Here is a 14122-nt window from a genome sequence, read left to right as displayed (position 1 = left end):
ACTGTTTAAATTTTAAGTTTGAATTTTTTGTATAATTTCGCATTCGCTATTGTGATTTTTCATTCATTTTATTAATTTCGGAGTTATATTAACAGTGGAGACGCGTTGGCCTCATATTCTCTCATCTCAGTTGCGATTACTCGTGAGATTTGACGGAAGTTCCTAGAGAAGAAAACGGTACAGCCGGCCATAGAGCTTTGTTGTTATGCAAGTGTCTAACAGTTCTGAGGAATTCTTTAACGGATATTTTATGGACCATCGGACCTAATCCTAAACAATGGTAATGCAATTGTGTATTACTTAAAAATATTACTTTGCCCTGAAACATCACAGGTGCTGCACGTGTCACAGGCATAGGGTGCCAGGGAATGTTTGTATGTAGAATGAGCAGTTCATAAAGGACCGCCGGCCGCGGTGGTCTAGCGGTTCTAGGCGCGCAGTCCGGAACCGCGCGGCTGCTACTGTCGCAGGTTCGAATCCTGCCTCGGGCATGGATATGTGTGATGTCCTTAGGTTAGTTAGGTTTCAGTAGTTCTAAATTCTAGGGGACCAGAGTAGTTAAGTCCCATAGTGCTCAGAGCCATTTGAACCATAAAGGACCTGCGATGCTAGCGTTGACGTGGCAAGGTAGCCAGGCAGCGATGCCTATCACGGCCAGATGACTAAGGCATATGAAACTTCCTGGCAGATTAAAACTGTGTGCCCGACCGAGACTCGAACTCGGGACCTTTGCCTTTCGCGGGCAAGTGCTCTACCAACTGAGCTACCGAAGCACGACTCACGACCGGTACTCACAGCTTTACTTCTGCCAGTATCCGTCTCCTACCTTCCAAACTTTACAGAAGCTCTTCTGCGAACCTTGCAGAACTAGCACTCCTGAAAGAAAGGATACTGCGGAGACATGGCTTAGCCACAGCCTGGGGGATGTTTCCAGAATGAGATTTTCACTCTGCAGCGGAGTGTGCGCTGATATGAAACTTCCTGGCAGATTAAAACTGTGTGCCCGACCGAGACTCGAACTCGGGGCCTTTGCCTTTCGCGGGCAAGTGCTCTACCAACTGAGCTACCGAAGCACGACTCACGACCGGTACTCACAGCTTTACTTCTGCCAGTATCCGTCTCCTACCTTCCAAACTTTACAGAAGCTCTTTTGCGAACCTTGCAGAACTAGCACTCCTGAAAGAAAGGATACTGCGGAGACATGGCTTAGCCACAGCCTGGGGGATGTTTCCTTTCTTTCAGGAGTGCTAGTTCTGCAAGGTTCGCAGAAGAGCTTCTGTAAAGTTTGGAAGGTAGGAGACGGATACTGGCAGAAGTAAAGCTGTGAGTACCGGACGTGAGTCGTGCTTCGGTAGCTCAGTTGGTAGAGCACTTGCCCGCGAAAGGCAAAGGTCCCGAGTTCGAGTCTCGGTCGGGCACACAGTTTTAATCTGCCAGGAAGTTTCATATCAGCGCACACTCCGCTGCAGAGTGAAAATCTCATTCTGGCCTAAGGCACAGTTTTCGGCGGTAGGGGATTTCTTTGTAACTCAGCCAGTTATCACGAAATATTTGTAAACTATGCACACAAACCTTTTTCGTGAATCACTCTACCTATTACTGAAAACCAAATCAAAATCCGTTCGGTAGTTCCAGAGATGTTTGACGGATCGCGAATGCAATGTAAGTTTGTAATGCCAAAAAAATATTTTTGTGTCATATATTTATCAATTAACAATTTACGGAATTTTTCCTTTCCCTTGTCTCCTTGCCAAATTTCATAATTGTAGGTCAATGGAAAGTGCGCCTCCCTTCCCCCGCTCCACCCCTCCCGGTAGCTAAGTGGTCAGCGCGACAGAATGTCAATCCTAAGGGCCCGGGTTCGATTCCCGGCTGGGTCGAAGATTTACTCCGCTCAGGGACTGTATGTTGTGTTGTCCTAATCATCATCATTTCATCCCCATCGACGCGCCCGGCAACGGTCTACCCGACGAGAGGCCCTACTCACACGACATTTACGTTAACGGAAAGTGCCCTACAGGACTGATGAGTGAGTTTGCGAGTACCAAAAAATGGCCGTATCTTTTGATTGCACTGACTTAGAAGCTTATATTTTTTACAGTGCTTAGAGACTATATGCATAAAATAGATTTCTTGGTATCTCTACCCGTTCCTGAGAAAAAACGGATTTTAACAGTCGGACAGACAGACAAACAGACAGGCAGATAGACTGACAACAAAGTGACCCTTTAAGTGTTTAGATTTTACGGATTGAAGTACGGAGACCTAAAAAAGCAGTGTAACTATAATGATCACTTCAGGATTTATACTGTTCCAGTTTCGACATGTCAATAAAAACCCAGTTAAGCATCGACTCGGACTGATCTGGGATGATAGCCAAGCCTGTAAGGAAAGGATGACTGATTGCTTTTGTCCATCATTTTAAAAGTTGTATCACAGTCGTTGAGTGCATTCCACGTACCTAATGACAGCTAATTTGATGAAAAAAAAAGAGATAAGCATAGCAGCTCTTGCCATGTTAATTTAAGGAGCGTAAGCTGTGCCGACGCTCCACCTTCCCTTTTCGTGATAGCCCGCAAAATTACAAACACAAGTCAATGTAGCGCACTGAACTCGTTCCTCTTACCGGTGCTCCCGGTATTGGTTCAAAATGGTTCAAATGGCTCTGAGCACTATGGGACTTAACTGCTGTGGTCATCAGTCCCCTAGAACTTAGAACTACTTAAACCTAACTAAACTAAGGACATCACACACATCCATGCCCGGGGGCAGGATTCGAACCTGCGACCGTAGCAGTCGCGCGGTTCCGGACTGCGCCCCTAGAACCGCTAGACCACCGCTGCCGGCACTTGAAAGTATTCTACGCACGCTAAAGACCCAAAACTACGTGCACCTTAAGATATAACTCATCAGGATAATCACCATCACCCTCATCTACATGATACACATACAAAGCTACCATTACCTAGAGGCCAGAAGAAGGTACATAACACCCTCACTTGGGGTTTGTCGTGAAGGTAACAGGAGGACATCCACACTGCAGCTTCACTCAGTTGTTGCGTGCAATAGTTGTATGTAATACGAAAACTATACTACTTCTCATGTCACATATACACCTTACATTTAATATTTCTAGCAAGGAATGACGGCCTTTAAATTCCGTATCAGCCAACCTCCGTACCTGAGCAGTTAGCTTATCTGACTGCCACATGGACGACGCAGGTTCAATTGCGGGAGCAGCCAAGGATTTTGCATTGGTGAGAGAAGTCAAAAGGGTTGTACTAAGGCTCGTGTGGCCAACTGAGGATTATCTGAATGACAAATAGCGGCTCAAAGGCTTGTAAAGCTGGCAGCTCTTAGGAGAGCAGTGTTCTGACCCCGTGCCTCATCCACATGACTCAACTGATAGAGGATAACATGATGGCTGGTCAGTATAGCATTGTCCTCTGTGTTAGATCATGAGTTACTTTTTACTTAATCCCGTACTGCAGCTGAATGATTCACCCCCCCCCCCCCTCCCTCCCACCTCATACTCCCCACAAGACAACTCAGTTGATCAATCAATAACGCTGCACAGTACAAATAACTTTGGGTGTGCCGCAGGAAAGTGTGTTGGGACCCTTGCTATTCATATTGTATATTAATGACCTCACAGTCAATATTAACAATAATGTCAGACTTCTCACAGACGAAGTGCTATCTTTAATGACTAACAGCCTTAAAAATACTGCACAAATGTTTTGTTAGATCTTGATAAGTTTTCAAAATGGTGCAGAGATGGACAACTTACAGTGTGAAACTGTGCACTTCAGACAAACTCAAACTCCGTCCTAACAGGCTTCGGGATTCCCAATGGTACCGACCGAGCGCCGTATCATCGTCAGCCTGTAGTCATCATTGGACGCAGATATGGTGGGGCATGTGGCCAGCACCACTGCTCTCCCGGCCGTTGTCAGCTTTCGTGATTCCTCAAGCAAGTAGCTCCTCAGTAGGGATCACAAGGGCTGAGTTTAGCCCACTTACCAACAGCGCTTGGCACACCCAGACGGTGACCTATCCAAATGCTAGCTAACTTGACGTCACTTAACTTCGGTGATCTGACTGGAATCTTGTTACCACTGCAGCAAGGCCAATGAAGAAATTGTGCACTTCACAAAACGAAAAAACCTAGCATCCTATGACTACAATATCAATAGGTCACGGTCTTAACTGGTCAACTCATGCAAATTACTGAGTGTAACTATTTGTAGGGATATGAAATTGGCTTAGTCATAGGTAAAGCAGGTTTATTGGTAGAATACTGAGGAAAAGCAGTCTGTTTGCAGAGGAGATTGTTTACAAAACACTTGTGCGATGCTTCCTAGAATATTGATCGGGTGTGTGGGATCCGTACCATACAGGACCAATAAGGGTTACTGAACGTGAACAAAGAAGGGCAACACCAATTTTCACAAACTCATTTGATTCATGGAGGACTGACACGGAGATTCTGAAGAAAGTAAACTGACAGACTCAGGAAAATAGAGGCAAACTCTCTCGAGAAAATCTACCTACAAAGTTTCAAGAACCAATTGCAGGAGATGACTCTAGGAATATATAAGGGACGATCAAAAAGTTTCTGTTAGAGGGCGTTGCTGCAGCGCGTATGCAACGTAGTATATATATATATATATATATATATATATATATATATATATATATATATATATATAATGACTTTTGAACACTATTAAGGTAAATACATTGTTTGTTCTCTATCAAAATCTATCATTTGATAACTATACCTATCAGTCGTTAGTGCCTTCAGTAGTTAGAATCTTTCATTTAGCTGGCAGTTATAGGTTATTGTTAGTCAGGGCCATTCTTTTGTAGGAATGATTGAAAGTCAGATTGCGTTGGGCTAAAAATATTGTGTGTCAGTTTGGTTATGATCCGAATAAGTAAAGAGAAAACTGTTTGAGTACGTTGAGTTTTGCTCAGCAGTTTGAAAATCAAATAACGTAAGAGTTTACCAACACAGTCATTCATAATTTTTCTAAGGGGACTTTTCAATAGTACAGTTCCTTATATACGGTTCCTGCAGTGTTCAGGAAGACGATACTGAACCAATTACAACGTGGAGAGAGGCACTTAAGCAATCGTTCTTAACAGGTACCATGCGTAAATGGAACAGGAAGAAATAACTGGCGCAATTACTATTCACTTGAATGTGGTTATGCAGAGTATGGATGCACTCGTGTGAGGCACGCTCCATAAGCAATGCAACACATTTTTTTTTTTCCTGAAAGTTGGTTAGTTTTATTCAGGATTCCAATTTCTTTCTTTTTTTGTTTCTTTCACTGGTGCCATGTCTCGCGCTGACGCAAGGTCAGCATTGTTAGAAACGGATTTGGCAAGGTTAGTGGAAAGGGGTGGCCGGATGCCCTCCCTGCCGCCAGCCCGTACCCCCCGGGATGGAATTAGTGTACCCCTGCTGTGTGCGTCGAGTGTAATTTATGGAATAGTGTAAGCATGTTCAGATGTCTGCGAGTCGTGTAACTGAGGCGGAACGTGGGGACCAGCCCGGTATTCACTTAGCGGAATGTGGAAAATCCCCTAAAAATCACATCCAGGCTGGCAGGCGCACCGACTGACGACGGTAATCCGCCGGGCGAATTCGATCAGGGGCCGGTGCGCCTACCCGAGTCCAGGAAGCAGCGCATTAGCGCTCGCGCTCTACCTGGCGAGTCTTATTTAGGATTCCAATACATGCTATTATTTCTCACTCTTCTGGCTACAAAATTCTATTTTTCAACATAATGTCCGTTCAATGTGATGGCCTTACGCTACCTTATTGAGAGGGCCTGTACGCTCGTACTCTACTGGTCGACGATGGAGCCAAGACCTTGCTGCATCAGTAATCTCCCCATCATCTACCGACTGCTTCCCGGAGAATGCAGCCTTCGTTAGGATTCTGCAAGAGCTGATGAATATCTTTCATGCTCTGGTTTTCCGCCAAAAGAAACTCAGTGACAGCTCTCTGCTTGGAACGCACTTCCGTTACAGACGCCATTTTGAAGGCTACGTACAACGCCGCCACATATCAGAACTTCATAGAAATATAGGGGCTGAAGGGGGAATATTCCACAACAAACTGCGCATTTTTTCAAGCGAAACTGACCGAGAAAAGAATGTGTTGCATTACTTATTGAGCGCCTCTCGTAGATTCTAGAACAGCAGGGTTCAAATCTCAGTCTGACCATCAGATTCAGATTGCCCATGTTACCCTAACGCGACTAACGCTTATTCCAGGATGGCTCCTTTAACAGCATAGAGCGGATTTGGTTTCCTCTTCGTCTTCTATCCGCGCTAATACTAAGGACCCCAACGGCTACGGAGAGTTAAATCCTAATAATGTTGCTCCTTTTCCTTTTCATCCTCCCTCCAGCCCTACACGTCCGCGCAAGCGTACTGCGAAATTGCCAGCACATATTTCCTACATAAACCAAGAGCAGAGTTAAATGCAGCACTGTATCACGGGCTAACTGAGTAGTTACGGTAGTTTGCGCATAAACTGCGTATGCGGGAACGCTTTGTGGGTGGGATTAGACGGTGGACCGACGCTGTTAGCGTGTAATTGCGCGCCCTGGCGTGCTCGGCTGAGCGCATGATCAGTGTAGCTGCTTACGGCAAAGCGACCACCAGCGCTCTCTGCTCCTTTCCTCGCCAAGCGGCAGAGCGGTACTGTATGCGCTGACAGCTCCCAGATTTTTTATGACGTCGCAGAGTATTTTTCCAGAAACGCCCTACACCTGTGTACTGTATAAAGGACCTCATTTTGAAAAATAAGCTGTAAGCTTCTTTGCACATGAAATATTATTTCCCAGTAAAAGTGAATAAAAAAAGAAAACGAGAAACGAGCGAGTTGAGAACCTCACTCTGAGTGATGTATGTAGAGGGTTCATCTATAGGTTTTGATGAGTGACTTCGCGAGTATTAAAATATGTGACATAATTGCCATATCTTGTGACTGCATAGACTTACCAACTTAAATTTTTTATATCGCCAAAGGACCGTAGACCTCAATACGTGACAAAAATTTTAACTTGATACCTGTGCCCGTTCCTGAGTGAGAGGTCTCTTAAGAAAGAGACAGGTGAATAACAAACGGCAAAAAATATTTTCTTGTGTGATATAATGACCAATCAACAATTTTCGGCTTTTGTCGTTTGCTTCTACCGCGAAACCTTGCTTCTTGCCACAGTTTGTGATTGTAGAACTACAGGGAGTACCCTATATGTTTCTATGAGTGAGTTTCTGCGTCTCAAAATGTGTGACATTAATAGCCCTGTCTTTTTGACAACATTGAATTAGCAGCTTAATTTTTTTACAGCACCAAGGCATCGTAGGTCGTGGAATCCGACTTAAGTTTGAACTTGATACCTCTACCCCTTTCTGAGAAAAAGAAGTCTTAATAGACGGACAACAAATGAGAAAAATATCTTTATGTGCTGTAATTACAAATTAACAATTTTCGTTTATTTTTCCTTTATTTGTATTGTGAAACCTTGCGTCTTACGAAAGTTATGATTGTAAGCAGATGGGAAGTATCCTATAGGTTTTGATGAGTGACTTTCACAGTATCAAAATGTGACATAAATGGCTGTATCTTTTGACTGCATTGGGGTAGACGCTTAAATGTTTTACACCGTCAATGGGAGATAGGCCTTAGGATTTGAAGTAAATTTCAGATTGTTATCTTTACCCGTTCCAGAGAAACAGGGGTCTTAGCAGATGTACAACAAATGGCAAAAACATTTATATGATATTATTACAAGTCAACAATTTTTGGGATTTTTTCTTTCACCTGTACCGTGAAACCTTGCGTCTTACCAAATTCATGACTCTAGGCAGACAAGAAGTACCCTATAGGTTTTGATAAGTGAGTTTCACGATATGAAAATATGTGACGTAACTGACCTATCTTTCGTTTGCATTTATTTAGAAACTTAAACGTTTTACAGTGCCAAGGGACCCTAGATCTTTAGGATTTGACATAAATTTCAACATGATACTCTGCTAATTCCTGAGAAAAAGGAGTCTTAACAGATGGAGCAACAGACGGAAAACAAAATGATCTGTAAGGGTTCCGTTTTTCTGATTTAGGTACGGAATCTCGAAAAGTGTGTCAATGATAAGCAGACTCGTTTTTACTGAATGCCTGAGTGTGATGCAGAGGTGGCCGAGCGGTTCTAGGCGCTACAGTCTGAAACCGCGCGACCGCTACGGTCGCAGGTTCGAATCCTGCCTCGGGCATGGATGTGTGTGATGTCCTTAGGTTAGTTAGGTTTAAGTAGTTCTCAGTTATAGGGGACTGATGACCTAAGAAGTTAAGTCCCATAGTGCTCAGAGCCATTTGAACCATTTTTGTGATGCTGAGTTCGTGTCAGTTTGAGTGGAGTGGTTGGTCATTGCCCTTCTCCACCCTGCCTATAATGTTAGATGTGTAGATGTACCGTATAGATTAGTGTGACTTCTGTCTGAACAGTGTGCACTTCATATGACTAATTATGTAAATTAAAGGCAAGAAGAGGGAAAAACCCGATACACAGCGTATTAAGCCGGACGGAGTGGCCGAGCGGTTCTAGGCGCTTCAGACTGGGACCGCGCGACCGCTACGGCCGCAGGTTCGAATCCTGCCTCGGGCATGGATGTCCTTAGGTTAGTTAGGTTCAAGTAGTTCTAAGTTCTAGGAGAGTGATGACTTCAGATGTTAAGTCCCATAGTGCTCAGAGCCAGCGTGTTACACCGAGAGAGGTGGCGCGGTGGTTAGCACACTGGACTCGCAATCGGGAGGACGACGGTTCAAATCCACAACCGACCATCAAGATTTAGTTTTTCCGTGATTTCCCTAAATCACTCCAGACAAATGCCGGGGTGGTTCCTGTGAAAGGGCACGGCCGATTTCCTTCCCCGTCCTTCCCTAATCTGATAAGACCGATGACCTCGCTGTTTGGCCTCCTCCCCAAAACAATCCAATCCAGCGTATTAAATTTGCACAGGAGCATAGAAACTTTCCGAAACTATCAGATATGGTTCCGAAAATGGACAATAATGTTTATTCGACTTAGAGAAGTCGGAAACAACCCTAGTGTTGTTTGGTTATAAAAGCTGAATGAGGACAACGAATTCAAAAGAAACCGCAAATAAAAAATATGTTAATAACGACTTCAGTGGAAATAATTTCGAGTCTTATTAAATCACAATATTCATTTCCGCTCCCGTGGGCCCATTATCTGATGCAACTCGTTTTGTGCATTATTTACAGCTGCTGCTGAGCGAGGTTAAGCGAAATTTGCGCACCTGTTGCAAGAACGTTACAGGTTAAATTTTGAAGTTCGCGAATTAAGCAATGGAAAACAAAGTAAACGTCAATTTATCCATTTCATAACTGCACCTCGGCTCACTGAAAGCGCACAACTGTTTGTACACTTCAAGAAACTTCACAGGTGTAGGATAGTATGATGGGATCAAAAATGAAGCTTGTTATTTAGTGTCAGATGTCAGATTTATGAAATAATTTGACATACGTACGGCATTAAATTTTAAATAAGTCCTCAAAATTACCAGGATAACTATGGCTAGCGAAATCTGCCTGTTCAGTTGACGTGGACTCAAGCTTTAGAATTTTAGTGAAGTGTGTGTCCATTTGCTCTAACAGATACAGGTTATTATTATTGGGTTCACTGTATAGTATCACCAAATAATTTTCTGTTTTACTGATAACGTGTTTAGTTTCGAATGTATGTAAGAAACAACTGAATCAACTGATTGTTTGAAGTGGTTATGACTGAACTCTTTAACGTGTCCTTGGATATGGTGTTTTGAAACTTCTGCCATTTTTCTCGAAATAGTAGACGGGACAAATGAGGCATGATATTTTATGCACCCCACCGTTGTTGAATGTTTAGGAATCTGTTTTTATGTTGAGGAATAATAAATGCGCTAACTTACTTTTAGGATGCAATTGTTAATATTCTTAAACAGGTTTGCAATTTTTTGTGGAGTGGGATGCAGGTTGTTGATGATGGACCCAGACGGTGTTATTATTCATACTTCCTGTCTTTTGAATACAGTCTCGTCAAGAACTACAAAACAAGGAAAAAATTAGTAAAAATAGGTTTCTAAAAAAAGGAAAATTAGTATTGACTGTCGACTCGACGATGTGGTCCTTATTGACGGAACACGAGCTCGACGATGGTGGCAAGGAAACTGGCTGTATTGTTTTCAAAGGCATCATCCCGGCCTTCGCTTTTAACGATTTTGAGAAACCCAGACGTCCTAAGTCTGGATGACAGAATGGGAATGTAGTTCCAGTGTCTTCACAACTGTGTCACTCCACTCGGTTAAATACGCAGTAGGTGTCGCGGCGCTTTACTTGTGGGAAGCCTGTTGGAATATCGGCAATGGCTGAAGTTCTCATCAGTAATATTCGATTGGCAAGGAAATGACATATGGTGGATTACCGTTCCTGGAAATCAATCTAGGCGCCAACATCGTGGGTTAAGTGTCAATACTGTCCGGATTATCTCATGGAGTGAGAACTTACGCTGTTGTCGATGACGATCCATCTGAGGGGTGGAGTCAGTAACATCGTTGGCCTGTAGCTGAGTGGGTTGGCTGGAAAAGCTATATGCTACTTATTCTTTCAAGTGACGTACAATTCATGCTAAGGAAACCACTGACTGTTAATCTTCAAACCTGCTGTGGCTCTGAATAAAGTTGGAGCTATCTTACAGTTTGTGTGCTTATCAGCCCTACACCTTACAAGTTACTGTCAGTAAAATCTTGTTATAACAATGCCGTGCCACCAGCAGCTAGATGCCATTTAATTCGCACAACAATGACACTGAAGAGACCACTGCCAGTTACCAGCATTATCCAAGCTCAACAAAATAGTTCTATGACGAAAAACAGAACGGCTAGCTCCACTAACAGATTCTCCGCTTCAACATCTCTCCTCTTCACTGACTGTAAGCCCAACAACGTTTTTGGAGAATACTGAAATTAGTGTCCACCATATTAATTATCGACGCTATCAATCAAGGTGCAAATTTGCACTGATGATTCAAAACCCAAAGCTATGGACTTTTGAACTCATTCACTTAATACTATCGTACTACAGGTACAACGAGGTTTCTCATCCAGTTCTCCATTTTGAAACAAGAATTGTGTATTAAGTTTAATCTCTTGCAAATCATCAACTATTTTAAACCGCCCTAAAAAGTATGATGCATAACTTTGATTTTTATTTCAGTTATATACCCTGAAAGGTAGAGTTCCATTCTATACTGTCATACAAGGAGAGTGGGGCAGCCGACTGGAATATCACAAGCCAAACTAATACACTTGGTCATACTGAAGGATTGGAACTAATACACTCCTGGAAATGGAAAAAAGAACCCATTGACACCGGTGTGTCAGACCCACCATACTTGCTCCGGACACTGCGAGAGGGCTGTACAAGCAATGATCACACGCACGGCACAGCGGACACACCAGGAACCGCGGTGTTGGCCGTCGAATGGCGCGAGCTGTGCAGCATTTGTGCACCGCCGCCGTCAGTGTCAGCCAGTTTGCCGTGGCATACGGAGCTCCATCGCAGTCTTTAACACTGGTAGCATGCCGCGACAACGTCGACGTGAACCGTATGTGCAGTTGACGGACTTTGAGCGAGGGCGTATAGTGGGCATGCGGAAGGCCAGGTGGACGTACCGCCGAATTGCTCAACACGTGGGGCGTGAGGTCTCCACAGTACATCGATGTTGTCGCCAGTGGTCGGCGGAAGGTGCACGTGCCCGTCGACCTGGGATCGGACCGCAGCGACGCACGGATGCACGCCAAGACCGTAGGATCCTACGCAGTGCCGTAGGGGACCGCACCGCCACTTCCCAGCAAATTAGGGACACTGTTGCTCCTGGGGTATCGGCGAGGACCATTCGCAACCGTCTCCATGAAGCTGGGCTACGGTCCCGCACACCGTTAGGCCGTCTTCCGCTCACGCCCCAACATCGTGCAGCCCGCCTCCAGTGGTGTCGCGACAGGCGTGAATGGAGGGACGAATGGAGATGTGTCGTCTTCAGCGATGAGAGTCGCTTCTGCCTTGGTTCCAATGATGGTCGTATGCGTGTTTGGCGCCGTGCAGGTGAGCGCCACAATCAGGACTGCATACGACCGAGGCACACAGGGCCAACACCGGGCATCATGGTGTGGGGAGCGATCTCCTACACTGGCCGTACACCTCTGGTGATCGTCGAGGGGACACTGAATAGTGCACGGTACATCCAAACCGTCATCGAACCCATCGTTCTACCATTCCTAGACCGGCAAGGGAACTTGCTGTTCCAACAGGACAATGCACGTCCGCATGTATCCCGTGCCACCCAACGTGCTCTAGAAGGTGTAAGTCAATTACCCTGGCCAGCAAGATCTCCGGATCTGTCCCCCATTGAGCATGTTTGGGACTGGATGAAGCGTCGTCTCACGCGGTCTGCACGTCCAGCACGAACGCTGGTCCAACTGAGGGGCCAGGTGGAAATGGCATGGCAAGCCGTTCCACAGGACTACATCCAGCATCTCTACGATCGTCTCCGTGGGAGAATAGCAGCCTGCATTGCTGCGAAAGGTGGATATACACTGTACTAGTGCCGACATTGTGCATGCTCTGTTGCCTGTGTCTATGTGCCTGTAGTTCTGTCAGTGTGATCATGTGATGTATCTGACCCCAGGAATGTGTCAATAAAGTTTCCCCTTCCTGGGACAATGAATTCACGGTGTTCTTATTTCAATTTCCAGGAGTGTATTATCGAATTGTCATATCACTACCTCTCAAGCCACTCGATTCTTGCCTTTTCTACGTCTACATCTACATCGACATGGATACTGTGCAAATCACACTTAAGTACCTGGCAGAGGGTTCATCGAACCACCTTCACAATTCTCTATTGCTCCAATCTCGTATAGCGCACGGAAAGAATGAACACTTACATCTTTCCGTACGAGCTCTGATTACCTTTATTTTATCGTGCTGATCGTCCCTCCCTATGAAGGTCGGTGTCAACAAAATATTTTCGCATTCGGAGGAGAAAGTAGATGATTGGAATTTCGTGAGAAGATTCCGTCGCAACGAAAAACGCCTTTCTTTTAATGATGTCCAGCGCAAATACTGTATCATTTCTGTGACACTGTCTCCCATATTTCGCGTTAATTCAAAACGTACTGCCTTTCTTTGAGCTCTTTCGATGTACTCCGTCAGTCCTATGTGGTAAGGATCCTACACCGCGCAGCAGTATTTTAAAAGGGGACGGAGAAGCGTAGTGTAGGCAGTGTCATTAGTAGGTCTGTTACATTTTCTACGTGTCCTGCCACTAAAACGCAGTCTTTGGTTAGCCTTCCCCACAACATTTATTTAATATCCACCTCCTACCACTTTAGAAAGGCAGCTGCAAAAAATCTGCTATTCATTTCACACAGACTGTGCGAGAGAGAGCTTCAGGAACGCTTGATTCAGCAGCATGACATCATCGCAAAGCAAGTGTAACGAAATTCTGTTGACGAGGCAGCATAGACTAACTACGAAGAAAAACTGTGCAAGAACACCTTCCAGGCAGCAAACCTTGCTGAAACTCTGACATTAACAGTAGTCCAGCAGAGAACGCTGATAGGCTCGAAAAACTGGAGCTCCTTTGGTAACCCATATCAGGGAATTATGTCATTGACCGCTATATAACCAGACCAGAGCCAGGTCATTCTGTCTGCATCACTGACACCGATGGAAGGCCAGCTCCATTAGTTGTAGTGCATCTACCACCCTACCGACTGCATAATGGGACTGCTCCTCAGGCTGTCCTTTTTGTTGCTGTTGGGACTTCCACCCAAATGCATTCGCGACAACTGTCATTAGGGTTACGGAGATTTCTGGGGGCAAACCTAAGCGCAGCTGCAGTCAACGAGGGCACGAGGCTTTGGTGATGTTCACAGTTACGCTATTTCGTGAGGACACACTGGCCACTGCTCTCTCCTGCACGAGGCCATGGAACTGAGCGTGGGGAACATCGAGGGCTACGATTGCAGAGTCCATGGT

General features: G+C 44.9%; 3 non-coding genes across 3 annotated transcripts; 1 reads left to right on the top strand and 2 right to left on the bottom strand.

Annotated features, from left to right (window-relative positions):
* Positions 1-699: 699 nt before the first annotated feature.
* Trnas-cga (transfer RNA serine (anticodon CGA)) lies at positions 700-774 on the bottom strand. The gene has a single exon. It is a non-coding gene; the product is annotated as a tRNA-Ser (tRNA).
* A 225-nt stretch (positions 775-999) lies between these two features.
* Trnas-cga (transfer RNA serine (anticodon CGA)) lies at positions 1000-1074 on the bottom strand. The gene has a single exon. It is a non-coding gene; the product is annotated as a tRNA-Ser (tRNA).
* A 270-nt stretch (positions 1075-1344) lies between these two features.
* Trnas-cga (transfer RNA serine (anticodon CGA)) lies at positions 1345-1419 on the top strand. The gene has a single exon. It is a non-coding gene; the product is annotated as a tRNA-Ser (tRNA).
* Positions 1420-14122: the final 12703 nt, after the last annotated feature.

The sequence above is a fragment of the Schistocerca gregaria genome, chromosome 4 (assembly GCF_023897955.1).
Source record: "Schistocerca gregaria isolate iqSchGreg1 chromosome 4, iqSchGreg1.2, whole genome shotgun sequence".
In the NCBI taxonomy this organism is placed as follows: domain Eukaryota; kingdom Metazoa; phylum Arthropoda; class Insecta; order Orthoptera; family Acrididae; genus Schistocerca; species Schistocerca gregaria.
The sequence above is the reverse complement of the archived record's forward strand: the minus strand, read 5'-3'. Positions and strand labels throughout refer to the sequence as shown.